General features: G+C 40.2%; 1 protein-coding gene across 4 annotated transcripts in view; it reads left to right on the top strand.

The window, feature by feature from the left end:
* Ctcf (CCCTC-binding factor) overlaps nucleotides 1-21,704 on the top strand; it is a 51,561-nt gene that overhangs the window by 3,011 nt on the left and 26,846 nt on the right. For all 4 annotated transcript variants that reach the window (XM_052166560.1, XM_052166559.1, XM_052166558.1 and 1 more), the window contains exon 2: nucleotides 5,382-5,498. The gene's annotated coding sequence lies outside the window, so the exon portion shown is untranslated. The remainder of the gene's footprint in view (nucleotides 1-5,381; nucleotides 5,499-21,704) is intronic.

Below are 21,704 nucleotides of genomic sequence, written 5' to 3'. Positions count from 1 at the left end.
TTTATTTTTGGATTCTTCTAGACAGGGTTTCTCTGTATAGCTCTGACTATGCTAGAACTCACTCTGTAGACCAGTCTGGCCTCTAACTCAAACCCATCTGCCTCTTCCCAAGTTCTGGGATTAAAGGTGTGCGCCACTGCATGTGCCCCCACTGCCCAGCTGACTTATGATTTTTAAAATGGAAAGGAAATGACTAAGTCTATAAGTAAGGAAAATGAATTGTGTGTGTGTGTGGGGGGGGGGGGGTTAATGCAAAATAACCTAAAGGGACTACTTTTTTTAAACTTTTTTGTTGGGTATAGTGCCACATATATTTAATCCAGCTTTGAGAGGCAGAGACAGGCTGATCTCTGAGTTTAATACCAGCCTGCACTACCTAGAGAGATCCTGTCTCAAAAAACAAATATGTAAAAAGTGTTTTTAATTTTGTGTTGTTTTTATTTTGAGATAGTGTCTCACCATATAGCTCTGGCTAGCCAGGAACTGGCTGTAGAACAGGCTAGATTCCCCACTCATCCACCTGTTTCTGACTATGATTAAAGACATGAGCCATTACATCCAGTGGCCTTTGTGTGAGTGTGGGCACGAAGTGTGTGAAAGTCAGGACAACATTGTGAAGTCCATTTTCTCCTTTCTTTTTGGAGCCCTGGTTGGTCTAGAACTTGCTATGCATACTAAATTGGTGCTGAACAGATCTGCCCTTGCCTTCCAAGCCATATCACACCTGATTTCTTGGAAATCCTACCCCACACATACTTCTTTTGTTTCCTTTTTTTTTTTTTTTTTTTTTTTTTTTTTTTTTTTTTAAATGTAGCCCTGTCTATCCTGGAACTATGTAGACCAGATTGGCCTCACACCACTTGATCTGTCTACTTCTGCCTCTTGAGTGTTGGGATTAAAACCCTGGGGTTTTACTTGGATCTCAATTCAGGTCATTAGGCTTTCCTGGAAATAGATTTTGCCCGCAGAGTCATCTTGCCCAGCCCAAGGATTTATCTTACTTAAATCAATAATGTGACACAGTTACACTAATGTCTGCATACATAAAAAAATCCTGCTTATTTAAGAGTAGTTGAAAAAGCCAGGCCGTGGTGGTGTACGCCTTTAATCCCAGCACTTGGGAGGCAGAGGCAGGTGGATTTCTGAGTTCAAGGCCAGCCTGGTCTACAAAGTGAGTTCCAGGACAGCCAGGGCTACACAGAGAAACCCTGTTTCGAAAAAAGAAGAGTAGTTGAAAAATTCTTAGGGGTCTCTCCAACCTTGTAAGACAATTTAAGAGGTGCAAAAGTTGACTTTAAGATATGTTCTAAAGAGTTTTAAGATTTTTGAAAAAGAATATTCAGAATTAAAGGAACCCAACTGAGACTAATGACTGGCTTGGGAGTTCCTTGGCAGACTCCATATGTGGCTGACTAATGCCTTAGGGAGGAGTCTAGGACCGAATCTTGAACAGTTGTACTTACTGGCAGAAAGTTTCCTTTTGAGCCTTTTTTCTCCTAGGGATGCAGCTAGCATCACAATCATCCTACATTATTATCTTTGCGGCACCATCTCTTTCTTTTTAATGTAGGAACTCTGACTTGGCCGTCTTTATATCCTGTTTACATGTCTTGGTGCTAGACATTTGGCTTCAAACTATAAGTAAAAATAGATCCTTCAAATAACTTGAGTTTCCAGGTTTAGGAAGAACAATAGAGACAAATATGTGTAATGTTGCAAATAACTACTCTTGGATATGTAGATATGTAGATTTGTCATACCCATTTATTCTCGTTTTTGTGGTTTCTCAAGACAGAGTTTCTCTGTGTAGCCCTGGCTGTCCTGCAACTCGCTCTGTAGACCAGGCTGCCCTCGAAATCAGAAATCCACCTCCTCTGCTTCCCAAATGCTGGAATCAAAGGCGTTCCCCACCACTGCCCCAGCTCCCGTTTATCTTCAAAAACACTTAAAGCCAAGCATGGTGGTTGTACAAACCTGTAATCTCAGCATTCAGGAGGCTGAGGCAGGAGGATCATGAGTTTGAGATCATCCTGGCCTATATAATGATTCCTGTCTCAAAAATAAATACTTAACAAAACAACGAAAAGAAACCCTTCTGCGACTGGAGAGATGGCTCAGTAGTGAAGAGCACTGCTAAGAGGGTCCAGGTTCTGTGCATCACCCACACCATGACTCACAGCCATGTCTAACTCCTGTTTAAGGATATTTACTGTCCTGACTTCTGGCCTCTGCTCATGCATAACATAGAAATGAATCTTTTATTTTTATTTTATTTTATTTTATTTATTTATTTATATATTTGGATTTGGTTTTTTTGAGACAGGGTTTCTCTGTATAGCCCTGGCTGTCCTGGAACTCACTTTGTAGACCAGGCTGGCCTCGAACTCAGAAATTCACCTGCCTCTGCCTCCCAGAGTGCTGGGATTACAGGCGTGCGCCACCACCGCCCGGCTCTTTATTTTTATTTTTTAATATTAAAAAAAAATAGTTGTGAGACAGGTTGCAAAAAGCCTTTGTTTTGTCTATGCCTCTCAAGTATTGGAATTACAGGCTTAAACCGAGAATACCATACAGACTTTCTAGTCACTATCTTCAGATCTTTCTGGCCAATATTTGCATGTGCCTGTATGTGTGTGTATATGTTTTAGTGTTTTAGTATTTGAATGTAAAGATGGAGCATTATATAAACTATTAGCATATACTTCAGGAGTAGTGTATTTTTCTTATACTTGATCTTTATTCTGGAATAATTAAGAAATTTTTGCCGGGCAGAGGTGACGCACGCCTTCAAGGCAGAGGCAGGTGGATTTCTGAGTTCGAGGCCAACCTGATCTACAGAGTTCCAGGACAGCCAGGGCTACACAGAGAAACCCTGTCTTGAAAAATCAAAAAAAAAAAAAAAAATCAGGGATGTAAATTCTGTTCCTTGGTGATGTGGAATTCACTATGAAATTGTTTATGGCAAGCTGCCCCCCAACAAAAGCCATGCCATCTCATTACCTTGGGGGGTTTGGGGGTTTTGTTTTAAATTTTTATTTATTTTTATTTCGTGTACATTGGTGTTTTGACTACATGTATGCCTTTGTGAGGGTGATGTATCCCCAAGAACTGGGGTTACAGCCGGTTTTGAACTGCCATGTGGGTGCTGGAATAGTACCCAGGTCCTCTGGAAGAGCATCCAATGCTCTTAACAGCTGAGCCATCTTCTCAGTCCATTATCCCGAGAAGTTTGTTTGTTTTTTGGATTTGGTTTTTTCTAGACAGGATTTCTCTGTATAGCCCTGGCTGTCCTGGAACTCACTCTGTAGACCAGGCTGGCCTCGAACTCAGAAATCTGCCTGCCTCTGCCTCCCAGAGTGCTGGGATTACAAGAATGCTCCACCATTGCCCGGCTATCATGAGTTTTAAAGGTATTATATTAGTTTTATTGAGCTAGCTAAAATTATGGGATGGATTTCTTTTTTGTTGTACCTTATATATCATTTTAAAAAATTCTTTGTTAATTATAAGAATTTTTTAAATTTTTTGTGTATGAATGTTTTTACCTGCATGTATGTATAGTATATATTCCAAGTGCATACTTGGTACCTATGAATGTCAGCAGGCCTTAGAGTTCCTGGAACTGGAGTTACAGACAGCTGCCATGTGGGTATTGGGAACTAAATCTGGGTCCTTGGTAAGATCAGCAAGTGCTGTTGACTGCTGAGCCAACCCTCTAGCCCCCCTTTCCCTTTTTTTCAAATTTTTTTATTTTTTTTATTTCTTAGATAGTCTCACGCCTCAAAACTCAACTACTTCTATCTCCCAGGTACTGGAACTATGAGTATACACCACCATCTTTGAATACTCTTAAAAAGAGTATTTCACTTGGGTGATTCATTTTCTGTCTGTCTGTCTGCCTGTCTGTTTCCCTCCCTCCCTCCCTCCCTTCTTTCCTTCCCTTCCCTTCCCTTCCCTTCCCTTCCCTTCCCTTCCCTTCCCTTCCCTTCCCTTCCCTTCCCTTCCCTTCCCTTTCCTTTCTTTTTTTTCCTTTCTTTTCTTCCTTTCTTCCTTCCTTCCTTCCTTCCTTCCTTCCTTCCTTCCTTCCTTCTTTCTTTCTTTCTTTCTTTCTTTCTTTCTTTCTTTCTTTCTTTCTTTCTTTGGGGGCATGGTCTTTCTTAAGTAGCTCAGACAATCCTGGAATTTGTTGTGTACCTGAGGCTGGCCTCAGATTTGGAGGAATCTTCCTGCCTTTGACTCTAGAGTCTAGAGAACTGGGATTAAAAGGTATTGGGTCATTAGATTTGGCTCTCCACACACACACACACACACACACACACACACACACACACACACACCTCTTTTGGTTTTTCGAGACAGGATTTCTCTGTGTATGTAGTCCTGGCTGTCCTGAAACTCACTCTGTAGACCAGGCTGGCCTTGAACTCAGAAACCCGTCTGCCTCTGCCTCCCAAGTGCTGGGATTAAAGGTATGTGCCACCACCGCCCAGCCACCTCTTTCTTTTTAAGTAGAGTTAGATTTTATTCTACCATTGCTTGAAACATGACAGTTTATTGGTAGTTCAGGGAGGAAAAATATTGTATTCATTATTTCACTGAAGTAAGGCGCAAGTATTTGATTATTGTGTGTCAAAGATTTTCGAAGGTCAGCAAAAGCTTCCTGTCTGTTAATAAGCTTACCAGTTTGTGGTGCAAACTAACTTAATTAGTAATTACACTACTCACTGTTTATTGATAATAAGAAAACAACTAAAAGATTGTTACTTCAACTATAGGAGTTAATTTCTGGTGTTTGAGTATATGTATCATGATCAAATCCTTCCCCCCCACCCCCCACCCCCCCACCCCCAGACAGGGTTTCTCTGTGTAGCCCTGGCTGTCCTGGAACTCACTCTGTAGACCAGGCTGGCCTCAAACTCAGAAACCCGCCTGCCTCTGCCTCCCAGAGTGCTGGGATTACAGGCGTGTGCCACCACCGCCCCGGCATGATCAAATCCTTTTAATCTGTGTATATTCAGTGAATGGCTGAAAAGTACATAACTGTTGTATTGTTGGCGTGACGGGCATTCGTGAACTGTTCAGTTAATCAGTGTAGTAGCAGGAATTGCGTGGTGGTGGGGTTTTGTTTTTTAGAAAGGATCTTGGTTTGTAGCCCAGGTTGGCTTTGGACTATTGGCAATTCTCTTGCCTTTGCTTCCCAGGTGCTGATATTGTAGGCCTTCATTATCACAACCAGCTAGTCAGTTGGGGTTTCCCCCCCCCCCCCCCCCAATTATAGGAATCCTCAGTTTTCTCAATTATAGGAATTCTCAGTTTTATGCTGTGTGGTGTATTTATATGAATTTGCTGTTTTTATTAAATGATTTCTGTTTTTCTTTTAGAATGACCACAAATCTAGAACCAAAGAACACGATGCACTAGCAGACAGACTCGAAGCTAGGGACTGGAGATCTGGGTTTTGTTGTCCTTCCTCAAACTGATCTTGCAGCCACGGAGAGGTAAATGTCTGTTCCATTATTTGCTCTTTAAAGGGACTATCTGGGTGGGCCCAGTGACAGACCTGTGCTTCCTTACATGGGAGAATCCCAAGGTGACGGCCACCCTTGGGAAAATTAAAAATTAAGAAAATAGGCATGATGTACTGTCACCTAGGTCTAGAGGATCTTCTGGGTAGTTTTGAACATAGGAGGAGATGCAGTATATTGTATAATTCAGAGCAGGCAAGAACAATCTCTACATTATGAGATCCTGGATATGAAAATGTTAGTACCATATACTAGTTGGTTGACAAAGCAGATATGATATCTTTTCTGTAGAAACCTTTGGGTTATACGTTTTGATTTTTGGGGCTATGATGTGAAATGGTGAGTGACAGTTTACAGTTTTATAATTTTAATATGGAACAGATATTTTTTTTTCCTTTGGAGTATCTAGTATCTGGGATAAAATTTTTCTTAATTTTTGGAGTTAGTCTAACTGGCCTATATTTGCTTTGTATTATAATAGTCATTATCAATTATTGCTAATCTGTACTCTTTGCTATTAAGTAATGGATTGTTATAGGGTATTTGGAAAAGATCTCATAACATAGAGGGTCTGTTCTGCTCTGAGATTTCTAAATAACTAAGTAGGATTTGATATAAGATCACCTGCTTTCTTTTCCTTTTTTTTTTTTTTTTTTTTTTTCCAAGACAGGGTTTCTCTGTGTAGCCCTGGGTGTCCTGGAATTCACTCTGTAGACCAGGCTGGCCTCGAACTCAAAAATCCACCTACATCTGCCTCCCAAGTGCTGGGATCAAAGGCGTGCGCCACCACCGCCCAGCGATTACCTCCTTTCATGCTAACAAAAGCACATCTTTTGTTACCCTTGGGGTGGGGGGGGATGTAAAATTTGTATAATGGAAAAAGGAATTTTCCCAAAGAGTTCAAAGTTCATTTTTTAAAAACTACTTTGTGTGCTGTATATGTCAGTGGGGGTGTGCTGCGTGTGTGGAGAAGAGAGGGCGGTTTGGGAATCATTCTCACTCAATGTGTTCAGGGCTTGAGTTCAGGCCGTCAGGCTTGGTGGCAAGTACCTCTACTCTTGTGCCATCTCACCTGCCATAGAGGTGGGAACTCCAAATGCTAATGTATGTACAGTGACATGAGTCTATTTAAGTGGTTACTAGAACTTTTTTCCCATTTTGTTGTTGTTTTGGTTTTTCAAGTTCAAGACAGGGTTTCTCTGTGTTTAACACTTGCCGTTCTGGAACTCACTTGTAGTTCAGTCTGGCCTCAAATTCAGAGATCCGCTTGCTTCCGCCTCCTGGTTGCTGGTCTTAAAGTCTACCTAACTGTATTTAATCCCTATTTTTCTTTTCTTTTTCCTTTTTTTTTTAAAGATTTATTTATTTATTTTATGTATATGAGTTCTGTAGCTGTCTTCAGACACACCAGAAGACTGCTTCTGATCCCATCACAGATGGTTGTGAGCCACCATGTGAGCTGGGAATCGAACTCAGAACCTCTGGAAGAACAGTCAGTGCTCTTAACCATTGAGCCATCTCTCCAGCCCGATCCCTATTTTTCAAATTTAGATATGAATGCCTTAAGGGTACAAGGTGATAACAATTTTACAGCACTTGAAGCCAAACATAAAATTGACCATTTTCCTGGAGCTTAAATTATGCTAATTTAGGGTATAATGACTTAAATAATTTAGCTAGAAGTAACTTTAAAAAATTGTTGTATTTACTAGGTGTAGTGGTGCATGCCTTTAGTCCTAGTGCTGGGGAGGCAGGCAGATCTGTGAGTTCTAGGCCAACCAAGGCTACTTAGTGAAACCTGTTGAAAACAAAACAAAAATTATATTTAAATAAGTCACTATATTTGAAGCAGAGTGCAAACTGTATTACTGTTTTGAAGAGTAAGATCTTCAACAAAATGAGGTGTGAATGTGTAGAATGAAAAGGATTACTTATGGGCATCATAGTGGAAACATTTGAGAGAAATGATGTTTTTGTTGCTAATGCTTGCTGGCTGGCTTGCTGGCTTGTTGAGATAGCTCTGGCTGTGTATAGCCTAGACTTTTAGCCTGAAATGAAAGATAATTCTGCCTCATTCTCCCTTGTGCTAGAATTACAGGTATCTGTGTGTGTGTGTGTGTGTGTGTGTATACACACACATAAATAAACATGTTGTGCTCTTGTGCATATTGGAGGTCATAGGACAATTTGGAGGAGTCAGTTATCTCCACTAGGAAAATTCTGGGGACCAAATGCAGACCATCAGATTTAGTTGCAAGTGCTTTTACCCTCTGAGGCATCTCATCAGCCCCAGCATACTCCTTTAATTAATAATTTATACTGAATTTTGAGGGTTGAGGATATAGAGAAGTGTTAGAAGCCTTTCCTATTATTTGTGAAGCAGGTTCAGTTACTAGTGCTGGGGGGTAATGTCATGGGGGTAGAGATTCCTTAGTGCTTGCTGCTCTTGCAAGAGAACCAGGATTAGGTTCCTCATACCCAACTGTAACTCGAGGTTTAACATTATTTTTGTATCCACATTGCCTCTGCCTCCCAAGTGCTGGGATTATAAAGGCATGCACGACCAGTGCCCAACTGAACACTGTATTTTTAAGAAGTATCCTGTTTGACAAATTGTTTTTAAAAATCTAATATTTCTTTGGTCTTTTAATTTCAATAAGTAGTATGTGATATATATGTATCTTTGCTTTTGAGATTTTTGTTACATAATTCTTTTATTATCCATATTCTAGTCTATGATACTTTATTATACTCACTGAGGATATTGGGGCTTGTTCCCAAATAGTCTTGATCTGTGTTAAGAGCATTATGTTGCTATTTTTATTCTTAGCATTATGCTATGCAGTATAGGTATTTGTTGTCGAATATAAGCTGTGAGATTTCTGACTTAATAACCTTATTAAGTCCTCCCAGCTACCTCTAGCCAAATAGAAATGTAGTGGTTCTATCAAGTGGTAGGGTCTCTGTATAATCCTTAAACTCTTGAGATCCTCCTGCCTCTGCCTCCTGAGTGCTGGGATTAAAGTCATGCACAATCACACCTAGCAGCTTTGCAGATTTTTAATCTAAAAATAAATAAGCCAAATATTGTAGCTCATACTCGCATTCCTAGCACTCCAGAGATGGAGGATTCCATCAGTGAGTTTGAGGCCAGTGTGAAGTCTTATCTCAAAAGTGTGTGTGCGTGGGAGAATGGCATCACATTAAAAAATATAAACCTATACTTTTTATTTTAGGCCAGTAACTTTGAAACTTTGGAACATACATTCAATATGAGATATGATTATAGTCTGAAATCACCTGTCCTCTCCTCAAGTGCTTAGATTATAAACAGGATCTGTTGGTGACCTGGGGACTTTACATAATAAGGTTTTATCTACCCCACATCTCTGTATCAAAATCTCTCTATATTTTTTAAGTTCACCCGGTGATTCTGATATTTTTTAAAAATAGTTTTAAGAAACACTGCTCCTGGTTGCCCCCCTGCCCCCCCAAATGTAGGTTATGTTAGCTCTGTATAAACCCTAAATTGTATGTTTTATTCCTCTTGTGTAATTATTAGTGATAAACTTACCGCAATTTCAGCTGTTTTTAGTATTCTAACTGATGAAAGCTTGTAGTACTGTTCAGAGATGGTGATTCTGAGCTGCTGCTTAGGGATAAGGAGGCTCTGGTGATTCTTGGCAGTCACTCTTAGGAAAATAAGGAAAAGGAGGTGTTAGGTTGCTTTACTCCATAGTTGGGTTGTAGAGAAGTTGCTTGGGACCCAATTTTCCATTAGTACTGTGCCAGTAATATTGACTTCCTTTAAGCCTTTTCTCTGTTCAAATGTTTAGTACGTGGAATAAATTGGCTACCCTTAAAAAAGAGCCTCTAAAACAAAATCACAATTATACATTTGAGGTTTTTGGGTTTTGTGGTTGTGGTGGTTTGTATATGCTCGGCCCAGGGAGTGGCACTATTAGAGTATGGCCCTGTTGGATTAGGTGTGGCCTATTGGATTAGATGTGTCACTGTGTGGCCTGGGTTTTAAGACCTTCATCCTAGCTGCCTAGAAATGAGTATTCTGCTAGCAGCCTTCAGATGAAGATATTGAACTCTCAGCTCCCCTTAAACCATGCCTGCCTAGGTGCTGCCATGCTCCTGCCTTGATGATACTTGACTGAACCTCTGAACCTATAAACCAGCCCCAATTAAATGTTGTCCTTCTAAGAGTTGCCTTGGGGGCTGGAGAGATGGCTCAGTGGTTAAGAGCGCTGACTGTTCTTCCAGAGGTGCTGAGTTCAATTCCCAGCAACCACATGGTAGCTCACAACTATCTATAATGGGATCTGATGTCTTCTGCTGTGTACATTGTAGCTGTATACAGCTACAATGTACTCATATAAATTAAATGGATAAATCTTTAAACAAGAGTTGCCTTGGTCATGGTGTCTGTTCACAGCAGTAAAAGTCTAACCTAGACAGTGGTACTAAGGAACCAGGGGACTAGCACATGCTTTAGTTACAATCTAGGTGTCTGTTAAGCACTTGCTTAGCTTCTGTTAATCATGTGCAGGGGGCCCAGGACCACCACCAATATGAGATTGGGGGTGGAGTGGATTTTTTCTTTATGGGACTGAAGAGAAGGCTCAGCAGTTAAAAAACAGCACTTGTGAAAGATGGAATTTTTGTTCCCATTGTTCACATAGCAGCTTACAAATATAGGTAAATACAGTTCTAAAAGATCTGATGCCAGCTTCTAGCCTCCCTGGCCTCAAGGCACACAAGTGCAGGCAAAATATTCATACATATGAACTACAGATAAATCTCATGTGAGAGAGAGATTATAGCTTTAATGATTTCTCTTACTGAAGTTCTTTTTTTTTTTTTTAATTTTTATTTTTTTTAGTCTTTTTTGGTTTTGTTTTTGAGACCAGGTCACAACATGTGGCCCTGGCTGTCCTGTAACTCACTGTATACTAGACCACCCTCAAACTCACACTGATCTGCCTACTTCTGCCTCCAAGTGCTGGGAGGCATGGGGTACTTGAAATCCTTTTTTATCCATACAAGTTGCCCTCTCTGCCAAAGTCTGGGAAGTATGTTAACCTCTCTTATGTTTTTGGTCATGAGCATAGCCTTTAATAGCTGAGCCATCTCTCTAGCCCGTGTTACCCTTTCTTCACAGCAGTCATCCTGTTATTTAGCTGCTATTTTTTTCTTTGCTATCAGATGAGGAAGCTAAGAAAATAAGTCCTGTGTAGAAAGCTTATTTGGGAAGGAACAGTGTTGCCAGTTGGATGATGTAGACCAGGCTTGTTTCTCTCTGCTTTACTTGAAACCTTTGTCCGACTTCTTTTAACTTAAGAAGGAGCTACGAATTTTTCTTTCTTTAAAACTGTGTGGGGGTGGGTGGGTGGGTGTTAGTATGTGCTCGTGAGAGTTCATTCAGAGGTCAGAACTGTTGAACCTGGATTCCTCTGGAGCTGGAGTTTGAGTGCTGAGAACTGAACTTGGGTCCTCTGCAAAAGCAGTACATGATCTTAACCGCTGAGCCATCTCTCATAACACCTCTTGCAGTTTCTTGAAATAAGAGTCTCTCACATAGTCTAGGCTGGCATCAAAATCACTTGTGACCAGATTGGCTCCCTCCCAAGACAGAGTTTGTAGTCCTGGTTGTTTTAGAACTTGATCTGTAGGGCAGGCTAGCCTTGAACTCATACTTTACTTTCCTCTGCCTCCTGAGTGCTGAGATTAAAGGCTTGTGCCACCACGACCACTTTGGCTAGCTTTTTTTTTTTTTTTTGGATTTGGTTTTTTCAAGACAGAGTTTCTCTGTGTAGCCCTGGCTGTCCTGGAACTCACTCTGTGGACCAGGCTGGCCTCGAACTCAGAAATCCACCTGCCTCTGCCTCCCAGAGTGCTGGGATTACAGGCGTGCGCCACCACTGCCTGGCTTTTTTTTTTTTTTTTAAATAAAACATCTATTTATCTGCAAGCTGGCATGATGTCACATACTTATAATCCTATCCTAGGTAGCCTTTTTATTAAAAAAAAATTATGTAATTTTAAGCTTGTATTATGGCACACAGTTGTAATCCTAACACTCTTTGGAGCTGAGGTAGAAGAGTCACAAGAATCTTGGCCATGATGAAATATCTCTTTTTCAAAGAGAAAGAAAGGAAGGAAGAAAAGCAAAGAAAAATTTCCAGGTGTGGAGGCAGAGACCAGCCCGGTATACAGATAGAGTTCCAGGACAACCAAGTTGTCTATAACCTCCAGTATGCACAAGAGTACAAACATGTATGTTCGTGTATGTACACACACACACACATACACATACAATTAAAATCTGAAATCTATTTTAGAAAAATACCTGGAAGCTGGGAGTTGGTGGTGCACACTTTTAATTTCAGTACTCAGGAGGCAAAAGCAAGTAGATCTCTGAATTTGAGGTCAGGGTGAGTTTTAGGACAGCCAAAGATACACAGAGAAACACTGTCTTGAAAACCAAAACAAAAGATCTGGAAACTAAATTGAGTTACACAAGCTGTCAGGAGCCAAGAGGCAGGAAAGATTCTAAAAGTTTCAAGACTAGCCTGATATAGTAAATTGCAAATCAAAGTATCTGTCTTGTTTTCTGCCTTATGTTGATATCTTATGGTTCATAATGACCTTTCGTAGATGACCTTCATGTTAGACTTTCATAATTGTTGCTTTAAAAAAAAAAGCAACATGTTTTTAGCCGGCTCCTTTTCTTTCCCGTTTGCTTTCCTTAGGTTCTCTTGTAGCCTCAGGCTGGCCTTGAGCTCCAATCTTTCTGCCTCTTGTCTTCTGAGTGCTTGAGGTTGTATCCACTTTGCATGGTTTATATGGTGCTGGGATTCCAACCCAGTGTTTAGTATATATCAGCCTAAGTACTCTCTACTAGTTGAACTACTTAGGGGCTCCTTCATCTTTTTGAGACAGGGTCTTACAGGGCAGCTCCAGTTGGCTTGGGATATGCTTATGGACCTATTCATTTGTTAATGTAGGACTTTTTTTAGTCTTCACAGTGTAAATTTATAATAAAAATTTCTCAAACTATCAAGCAGATGTTATAATGTGTGGTTACATATAGGGCTTTTGAGATAGGGTTTCATATAGCTTAGATTGTCTTCAGCCTTGTAGCCCATGATGATCTGGGACTCCAGATCCTGCTACTCTAATCTCCTAAGTGCTTGGCGACACCACACAGGCCTTACTTTCTGTTTTGACTCACTACATAGTCCTGGTTGGTCTGGAACACAGTATGTAGATCAAGATGACCTCAAAATTCTCAGCAGTGCTCTCTTCTCTGCCCTTCATGTGCAATTATAGGTGTGTACCTTGAAACCCAGGTTTTTGTTTTTCTCAGCATCTCTATGTATATCCACGTGCCTCTTTTGTCTCCTGAGTGCTGAGATTAAAGGAATATGCCACCATATCCAGCCAAACCCTGGTTTTATTATCAGTGACAGACTGTTGAAAACATAACTTTTCTCCCAATGACTAAATGCTGCAATGATGACTATGAAGTGTTTATTTTGATAGTTTACTCTATGTATACTATATTACTAAAATTTTTATAGTCAAATTTTTTTTCTTTTTTTTTTTTTTTTTTTGGTTTTTTGAATTTGGTTTTTTCAGGACAGGGTTTCTCTGTATAGCCCTGGCTGTCCTGGAACTCACTCTGCAGACCAGGGTGGCCTCAAACTCAGAAATCTGCCTGCCTCTGCCTCCCAGAGTGCTGGGATTACAGGTGTGCGCCACCACTGCCCAGCTTATGTAGTCAAAAATTAATACCTGGGCATGTGATTGCAAATTTGATGGTGCTAGCTAGATTTCCTTAGGAATTCAAAAGGTCAGCTCAAGCCAGATAATGAGTCTTTGTCTCTAAAAATGGAGGGAGGGAGGAAAATTGACATTAATATTGCAATGAGGAAAATAAATTCATAGTTAGGCTTTCACTTAACATATAATCAGTATTTTATTTTTCTTCCCACCTTTAAAAACTAGTTTGTTGAAGGAAGATGGCAGATACAGAGTATCATGTTATAGTTAAAGCAAAAACAAAGTCAGTCTGCCCTGGACAAGGTTGAAAAGATTTTGATGTAGGAGATGTTTTGAGCTAGGAGAGCAAGGCAGCAGACACTGGTGTAAAGAAAGATGCCTAGCAGAGAGTACTCAAAGATGAGGTTAAATGAATCAGGGATGGGAACAAACTGTACAGAGCTGGGAGCTGAGCCAGAGAGTCTGAACTTGATTCAGTAAGCATCAACCATTATGAATGTTTTTTATTACATGTGTATTTGATAGATACAATCTTGCTGTATAAACCAATCTGGCTTCGAATTCAAGATCCTGATTCAGCCCCTTGAATATTATGAGTGTAGGCTGAACCTCTTGTGTTTTAAAAGATGAGAGTCCCTATATTGCCTAGGTCCCCTCCAAACTCCTGATCTTGAGTGACCCTCCTGCCTCAGTGTGTCAAGTCGCTGAGACTAAGGCTCATTCTCCTCTATTTTCCTTCTTTCATCATGAGCATTTTAGCCATATTTTAGGAAGATACGGTACATTACTAACACAATCTACAAGTTAGAAAAACCAAACACAAAGATTATTGGTTTTTTATGTGACACATTCCTGAAACATATATGAACCCCTGTGTGCAGGTGCTTGTAGAAAGAGGTCAGAAGTCAATGCTGAATTAATTTTTTTTTTCAGTTTAGAGGTTTATGTTGTGTGAATGATTTCAGTTTGTCATTTATTTTTTGAGTCAGGATCTCACTAAACTTTGAGCTCACCAGTTTATCTACTGGCCTGCTAGCCCTAGACATAAAATAGGTCCACACTTCCACCCAGCTTTTATACATAGGTTCTGTGAATTAGATTCCTGAGTCCTCACACTTACTTGTATGACCAATGTTTTACTTACCAAGCTATTTTCCTACCTGTTTTACTTGTTATTTTGTTTTTGCAGTACTCGAGACCAAACCCAAGACATCAAACATACTTGGCTCTCAACTGTATCTCCCCGTTTTATTTCTTACCAAACCAAAACATATATATGTATATTCTGATATGTATGTGTACCCAAATGTATGCATATATGTTTGTCACATGCATTTCAGCAGTCATCTTTCTTTAAAGAACTCTTTTTTTTTTTTAAAGATTTATTTATTTATTATATGTTAGAACACTGTGCTGTTTTCAATCACCCCAGAAGAAGACACCAGATCTCATTACGGATGGTTGTGAGCCACCATGTGGTTGCTGGGATTAGAACTCAGGACCTTTGGAAGAGCGGTCAGTGCTCTTAACCGCTGAGCCATCTCTCCAGCCCTCTTTAAAGAACTCTTAATCCCCCCCTCCCCATTTTGGTATTTGATCAGTTACCAACTCTTAAAGAAACTTAAGAATTCATCCAAAAAGTCATTTTCATGGGGGACTTTAAGATTTTTCTATTGGAATTTTAGGTAATTGAGGCATGCACAAGTTGAGGATGGTGGTGCCCATATTTAATTGCCGTATTTGGGAGGCAGAGACAGGGTCTACAAAGTAAGTTTCAGGACAGCCAGAGTTATACAGAGAAAACTTATCTCAAAACAAACAAAAAAAGACATGTTAATGCTACTGTTCACCTAAATTCCTAAAATGCTTTGTCTTGGATGGTGGCCTTTAAGATCCTAAAAACCTGCTATCATACAGTGGTTATTCTCTTATCTTTAAAGAAATCTGTGGAGTAGATACCATTTTTTTAAAGAAAGGGAAACTGAGGCAAAAAAGATTGTATACTGTAGGCCTCCTTGCTTATTGGTAGAAAAAATAGAACTGGAATTCTGGTGTGGATTTTGTTCATTCTTGGTTTGGTTTGTGTGTGTGTGTGTGTGTGTGTGTGTGTGTGTGTTTAATTGTGTGTGTGCACGCGTGCGTCTACAGTGTATACTATTCTTTGACTCAAGATGACAAAGTACCTAAGTTTCTGTAATTAGTCATGAAGAACCAAAACTTTGGGGCTAGTGAGATGGCTTTGCTCTGGCCAGCAAGCATGACAACCTGAATTCAACACTCTGGATTCCCTAGGTAGAGACAGCCAATTCCTGCAAGTTACCTGCTAACATACCCATGCCACTGTAAGTGTGTGGTTCCTAGTGACTGATTCTGTCTACTCTCACTCTGGGGGGAAGTACACTACAAGGGGCTGACAACACTGCTCAGCAAATAAGAATACTTTACTGAGCAGGCAAGGTGGCATTACCTTTAATTCCCAGCACTAGGGAGGGGATCCACTTGACCTGTGGAGCTGAGTTTGAGGCCAACCTGATCTACACAGAATGAGTTCCAGGACAACCAGGGCTTCACAGGAAAACAAAACCAAAAATGAGTATTTAACTGCTCTTGCAGAGGACCCAGTTTCAGCTCCCAGAACCTACTGCCTGGAACACAACTGTCTGTAAGTGCAATGTCAGGGGTTCTGATACTCTCTTCTGACTTCCTGTGGCTCCTGAATGCAACACACACACACACACAAACACACACACACCTCTTTTACTCTTTATCAGGAGTTTCCATGACCACCTATTAATGGAACCTTTTTGTCAAAGGTACTTGGAAATTTTGTGTCAGTTTTGAACATGTGCAACAAACACTCAGCTAATCTTGGCACTGAACTAGATGATGCTTTCCTTTATTCACATCCTCAGTTACTAGTTTAACTGCAGCATGACAGACACTGGAAAGTAACTGTGACAGCTGTAGCCAGTGCCGCCACTGCCATACTCCTTTTATTTCTTTATTAATGAGGTTCCAAATATCTTTTCTTTATCTCCCATTTGTTTGAGGGTTTTGCTTGATTTGGTATACAGGATGGGACCCAGCTTTCTGCCACTGAGCGGTGTCCTTTGTCTTTACTACCACTGATGGTGGTGGTGGTGTTTTGGTTTTTTGTTTGTTTTTCAAGGAAGGGGATGTCAGGTAGAACCTATGGTGTCTTTGAACTCCTGGTCCTTTGTACCTTTGGAAGGAGTATTGACTTGAGCAAACTGTTTGGTTTTCCCAGTATATTTATGGTTTTTGCCCAGATTTTTCTTTTGGCCTTTACATACAAATGTTAGTGTTTCTTTGGTTTATGTAACAAGATTAGTATATTGTTATAGATGTTGTAAATACTTTTTTTTGTTTTTGGCCAGAATCTGTAGGCCAAGCTTCCCTCAGACTCCCTGTTTAGCTGAAGGTGACCTTGTGCTTCAGATTGTCCTGCCTTTATGTTTGAAGTGCTAGGATTGTAGGTACTTGACTTCATTCCCAGTTTACATAGTGCTGAGAATTGGACACAGGGTCTTGTGCATGCTAGGCAGCCACTCTCTACTAGCTGAGCGATGTATCCCTGCTAGTCTTTGTTTAAGGTAATCATCTCTTTTCTGTTTCCTCTGCACACACCCCCATTCCTCTTTAGGTTTTTTAGTGTTCTCTGTACCAGACACCTGGCTATCTCCGGCTTTGTGGACCAGGCTAACCTGGAACTCAGAGATCTGCCTGCCTCCGCCTCCGCCCCCGCCCCCGCCTCCACCTTCCAGGTGCTGGAATGTGCACCACCAAGCACAACCCTGTTTTCTAGTATATATTACATAGCCTTTGTCCTCCTCGGATTTAAAAGCTGTTCATCTGTGTCGTTTTTTTCTTTTCTCCTGTTCTGATGCTAGAGTTGGAACTTACTGCTTTGAGTATGTGTGGTGTTTACTAAGATACTGAACACTGAACCACTGAGGTCCTATATAGTTTTTGGGTTTTTTTGTTTTTTTTTTTATAGACTTGGCTCTCACTTAGCTCAGGGCGGCCTTGAATTCTCTGTAGCTCTAGTGGACACCCTTAGACTCCAATATTCTGCCTTTAAGGCTAAGGTAAAGATTTCTGAGATTTTACTGCATTTGTCACCAATTCCTGGCTCTGAGTTCTTTGACTTTGAAATAGGTATTGCAGGTTTTTTTTTAGTTCATACTACTATTTATTTGTTTCTTTTCTTGGGACAGGGTGTGGGTGTGTGGTTGTGTATGTGTGTATAGACCTGAATGTCATGGACCAGACTGGGCAGAACTCTCACTGCCTCTACCTTCTGAGTGCTGGGATTAAAAGGTGTATACCACCACCAGCTGGATATTTGTTTCTTGAGACAGAACAGGGTCTTGTTGTCCGGGCTGGCCTTGAATCAACATTGGAAAGAGTCATCATGGCCAGCTTGGTTTTTGTTTGTTTGTTTGTTTGTTTGTTTTTTGTTTTTCTTTTGATAAATTTGTTGTAAATAATTTAAGTTTTTATATATTTTTCTCTAACTTCTGTTTATCAAAAATACATATATACAATTTTAAATTTACATTTCAGTTTGTTCCACAAAGAATTTGGGAGTATGTATATAGAAAATACAAATGGCAAATGCATAAATATGTTTGGTTTTTTTTGTTTGTTTTGTTTTGGTTTGGTTTGGTTTTTCGAGGCAGGGTTTCTCTGTATAGTTCTGTCCTGACTGTCCTGGAACTTGGCTCAGTAGACCAGGCTGGCCTTGAACTCAGACATCTGCCTGCCTCTGCCTCCCAGAGTGCTGGGATTAAAGGCATGTGCCACCACCACCCCACTGCATAAATATGTTTAAAAGTCAGAAAATATAAATTAGAATGGAGTGTCTTACTAGAACTTTATTGCTGTAAATAGATACAACTCTAATTATTATCAAGGAAATATTTAATTGTGGCTGACTGACAAGTTCAGAGGTTTAGTCCATTATTGTCATGGTGGCATGCAAGTAGACATGGTGTTGGAGAAGTAGCTGAGAGTTACACATCTGGATTGGTAGGCAACAAGAAGATGGAATGATACTGAGCCTGGCTTGAGCTTCTGAAACCTCAACGCCCCCCACCTCCCCATTCTTTGTCCAACAAGGCCACGCCCACTCCTATAATGTCATTCCCTATGAGTCTATGAGGGCCATTTTCTTTTTTTTTTTTTTATTTTGTATTTTATATTTATATTTATATATATATATAAATAATTTTTTTTCTTTTCTTTTCTTTTTTTTTTTTTGGTTTTTTGAATTTGGTTTTTTCAAGACAGGGTTTCTCTGTATAGCCCTGGCTGTCCTGGAACTCACTCTGTAGACCAGGCTGGTCTCAAACTCAGAAATCCGCCTGTCTCTGCCTCCCAGAGTGCTGGATTATAGGCGTGCGCCACCACTGCCCAGCTTTTTTTAATTTAAAAAAAAAATTTTTATTATATGTAAGTACACTGTAGCTGTCTTCAGACACCCCATAATAGAGCATCAGATCTTGTTTCACATGGCTGTGAGCCACCATGTGGTTGCTGGGATTTGAACTCATGACCTTTACAAGAGTAGTCAGTCAGTGCCCTTAACCACGGAGCCATCTCTCCAGCCCCTGGCCATTTTTATTCAAACACCACATGTTAATAAATTGATCAAGATGTAAACAGTTACAAAAAAACATAACAATGTCTATTATATAGCTTACAAAATGAAAAATGTTTAAAATAGAGTTTACTTGCCTTGACTGGTTGGTTAAGAGCACTTACAGTGGACCTGGGTTTGATTTCTAGCACTCACAAGGTAGCTCACAGCTGTGATTCTAGGTCCAGGAGATCAGACACTCACTCCCTGGCCCCTCAGCCAGCACATGGTGCACAGACATAATTCCATATATAGAAAATTAAAATAATTTAATGCAAAAAAGAAAAAATCTCTTTTCAATAAGAGCTTTTCTAAATAAGCATTGTACTTACTGCAAATAAAATTTCACCCATGTTTCCTTTGGTATAAGCTAAGGGCATAATGCCAAAACCTCAGTGAAAGCAATTTTGTAGGGGATAGGACTATGTGGCCTGTGTATGTCCAGCTTTCAGATGGTCTGGGAGAAAGCCTGGGGTAGAATGTTAAACTCTACAAGGAGATCAAGTCAGATAAGGACAGAAAAGTCCCTTTTGGGTTTACCCATTAACAGTCATTGTATGCCTCAGAGCAGCAGTTCAATAGAATTCTAAGGAAAAAAAAAACTCAAATTGCTTAACTAAGAGGTAGAAGAGAAGGATTAGAAACAGCAGATTTGGAGTCGAGCACACAGGAAATACCTGACAAAGACTACATGGTGAAATGAGGTTGAAGATGGGTAATATTTGGACAACAGGAAGCTGAGAGAGAAAAGAAGCCAAGAGAAGGATAAAGGGGATTGATGTAGCAGACTGCCTGAGGGATATACTGAGGTTATGGCATAGCATGACATTTCAGGTATCTTCTGTTAGAGTTAGGCCCTTGCATCCACTCTGTCAAAGGTCAGAAAAATACTTAAACCAGTTTTCACCCCCAGCTGTCTTAAGATCTCATGTGCTCAATCTAAAGGAAGCTCCTTCTTCCTCTTCTGTTTAGAAATTGATGGGATAATGGCTTATTTGCTTTTTTTTTTCCCCTTAAAAATTATTTGAGATGGATGTGGTGGCATATGCCTTTAATCCTCTGGAGGCAGAGGCAGATAGATCCCTGAATTTAGGGCCGGTCTGGTCTACAGAGTGAGTTCCAGAACACGTAGGCTATTATACAGAGAAACCCTGTCTCAAAAACAAAACTTATTTTCAAACAGGTCTTATGTAGCTTGGTATGATGATATGAAACTTTCTGTGTACTTGAGACCTTTCTATGTAAGTGAGGATGACCTTGATTTTTTTTTTTTAAAACCTATATTATACTGGTTTGTGTTGTTGTATACCAGTATACTTGTTTTCATGGGTGCTGGGCACCAGACCCATGGTTTTGTTTGTCCTATGCAAGAATTCTACTAACTGAGCAGTATCTGTTACCCTCTTTTTTTTTTTTTTAAGATTTATTTATTATTATATGTAAATACACTGTAGCTGTCTTCAGACACACCAGAAGAGGGCTTCAGCTCTTATTACAGATGGTTGTGAGCCACCATGTGGTTGCTGGGATTTGAACTCAGGACCTTCGGGAGAGCAGTCAGTATTCTTAACCACTGAGCCATCTCACCAGCCCCCTGTTACCCTCTTTTTAATTTTATTTTTCCACCCTCATGATAGAAGATTCAAGGATCTGTTCTGAGAATAGCATTGTGATAGGGAAGGGGATATTATTGAGTGGTAGAGCGGTAGAACCTCGTACAAGGCCCTGGATTCCATCCCAAGAACTGCCCCAAAAGAAAAACAAAACAAAACCCCAATTGCCAAAGAAACAGTGTATCATTTTATAGTGATACTGTAACCCCCAGGGTAGAACTATTTAACCAAATAATTTTACCCATTGTTTCTGATATGTTGAAGGCTACAATCTGCCTTTCTCTCTTCTCTACCTTTGAACTGAGAAAGTGATAGGAAGTCATCTATATGGAGAAAGTAGCCTTTAGGCTCTGAAACAGATTGCCCTCAGAGACACAGGGAAAAGACCCCTGACACGGAGCAGAAAGAAAGGAAGACTCTTTTCCATGGGGTTAAGGAAAATACAATGCTGTAGACCCCTTTTTATTAGTATCATTCCACAAAAGAGCTTTACTAAAACCTATGAAAGGTTTGGTGGGCATAAACAAGGAATATGGGAGAGGAGAGAGATTAAAGCAGGAGTCAAGAAGGGAGGAGATGGATTAAAACTGCTAACAGTGACAAGGCAGCTGGAGTGTATTCCCTCCAGGGAGTAAAAGAAAGAAGTCAGAGACTGTTGGGTTAGTTATTGATTCAGAGGAGGGAATCACTTCTGAGAAAGCTAGACTAAGGAATTTACCGCTCAAAGAGATGCACTGAGATTTCTAAGCAGAGATAGGCTGCTTTTCTCTTTCATGTGATGTTTCTCTAGACGCCTTTAAGGCTTAAGAAGATGCTGATGTTTATGGATTTTAAGTTGTGTGTTCCTTTTATTGAGTACTGTCAGTTCAACACCTTGGCACACAATTGTTTTCTTTTTTTTTTTTCTTTTTTTTTTTCTTTTGGTTTTTTGAGACAGGGTTTCTCTGTGTAGTCCTGGCTGTCCTGGAATTCACTCTGTAGACCAGGCTGGCCTCGAACTCAGAAATCCACCTGCCTCTGCCTCCCAAGTGCTGGGATTACAGGTGTGCGCCACCACGCCCAGCTCACAATTGTTTTCAATTTGCATTCCTTTATATGCTATTTTTTTCT

This window comes from Apodemus sylvaticus, chromosome 21 (genome assembly GCF_947179515.1).
Source record: "Apodemus sylvaticus chromosome 21, mApoSyl1.1, whole genome shotgun sequence".
In the NCBI taxonomy this organism is placed as follows: Eukaryota; Metazoa; Chordata; class Mammalia; order Rodentia; family Muridae; genus Apodemus; species Apodemus sylvaticus.
The sequence above is the reverse complement of the archived record's forward strand: the minus strand, read 5'-3'. Positions and strand labels throughout refer to the sequence as shown.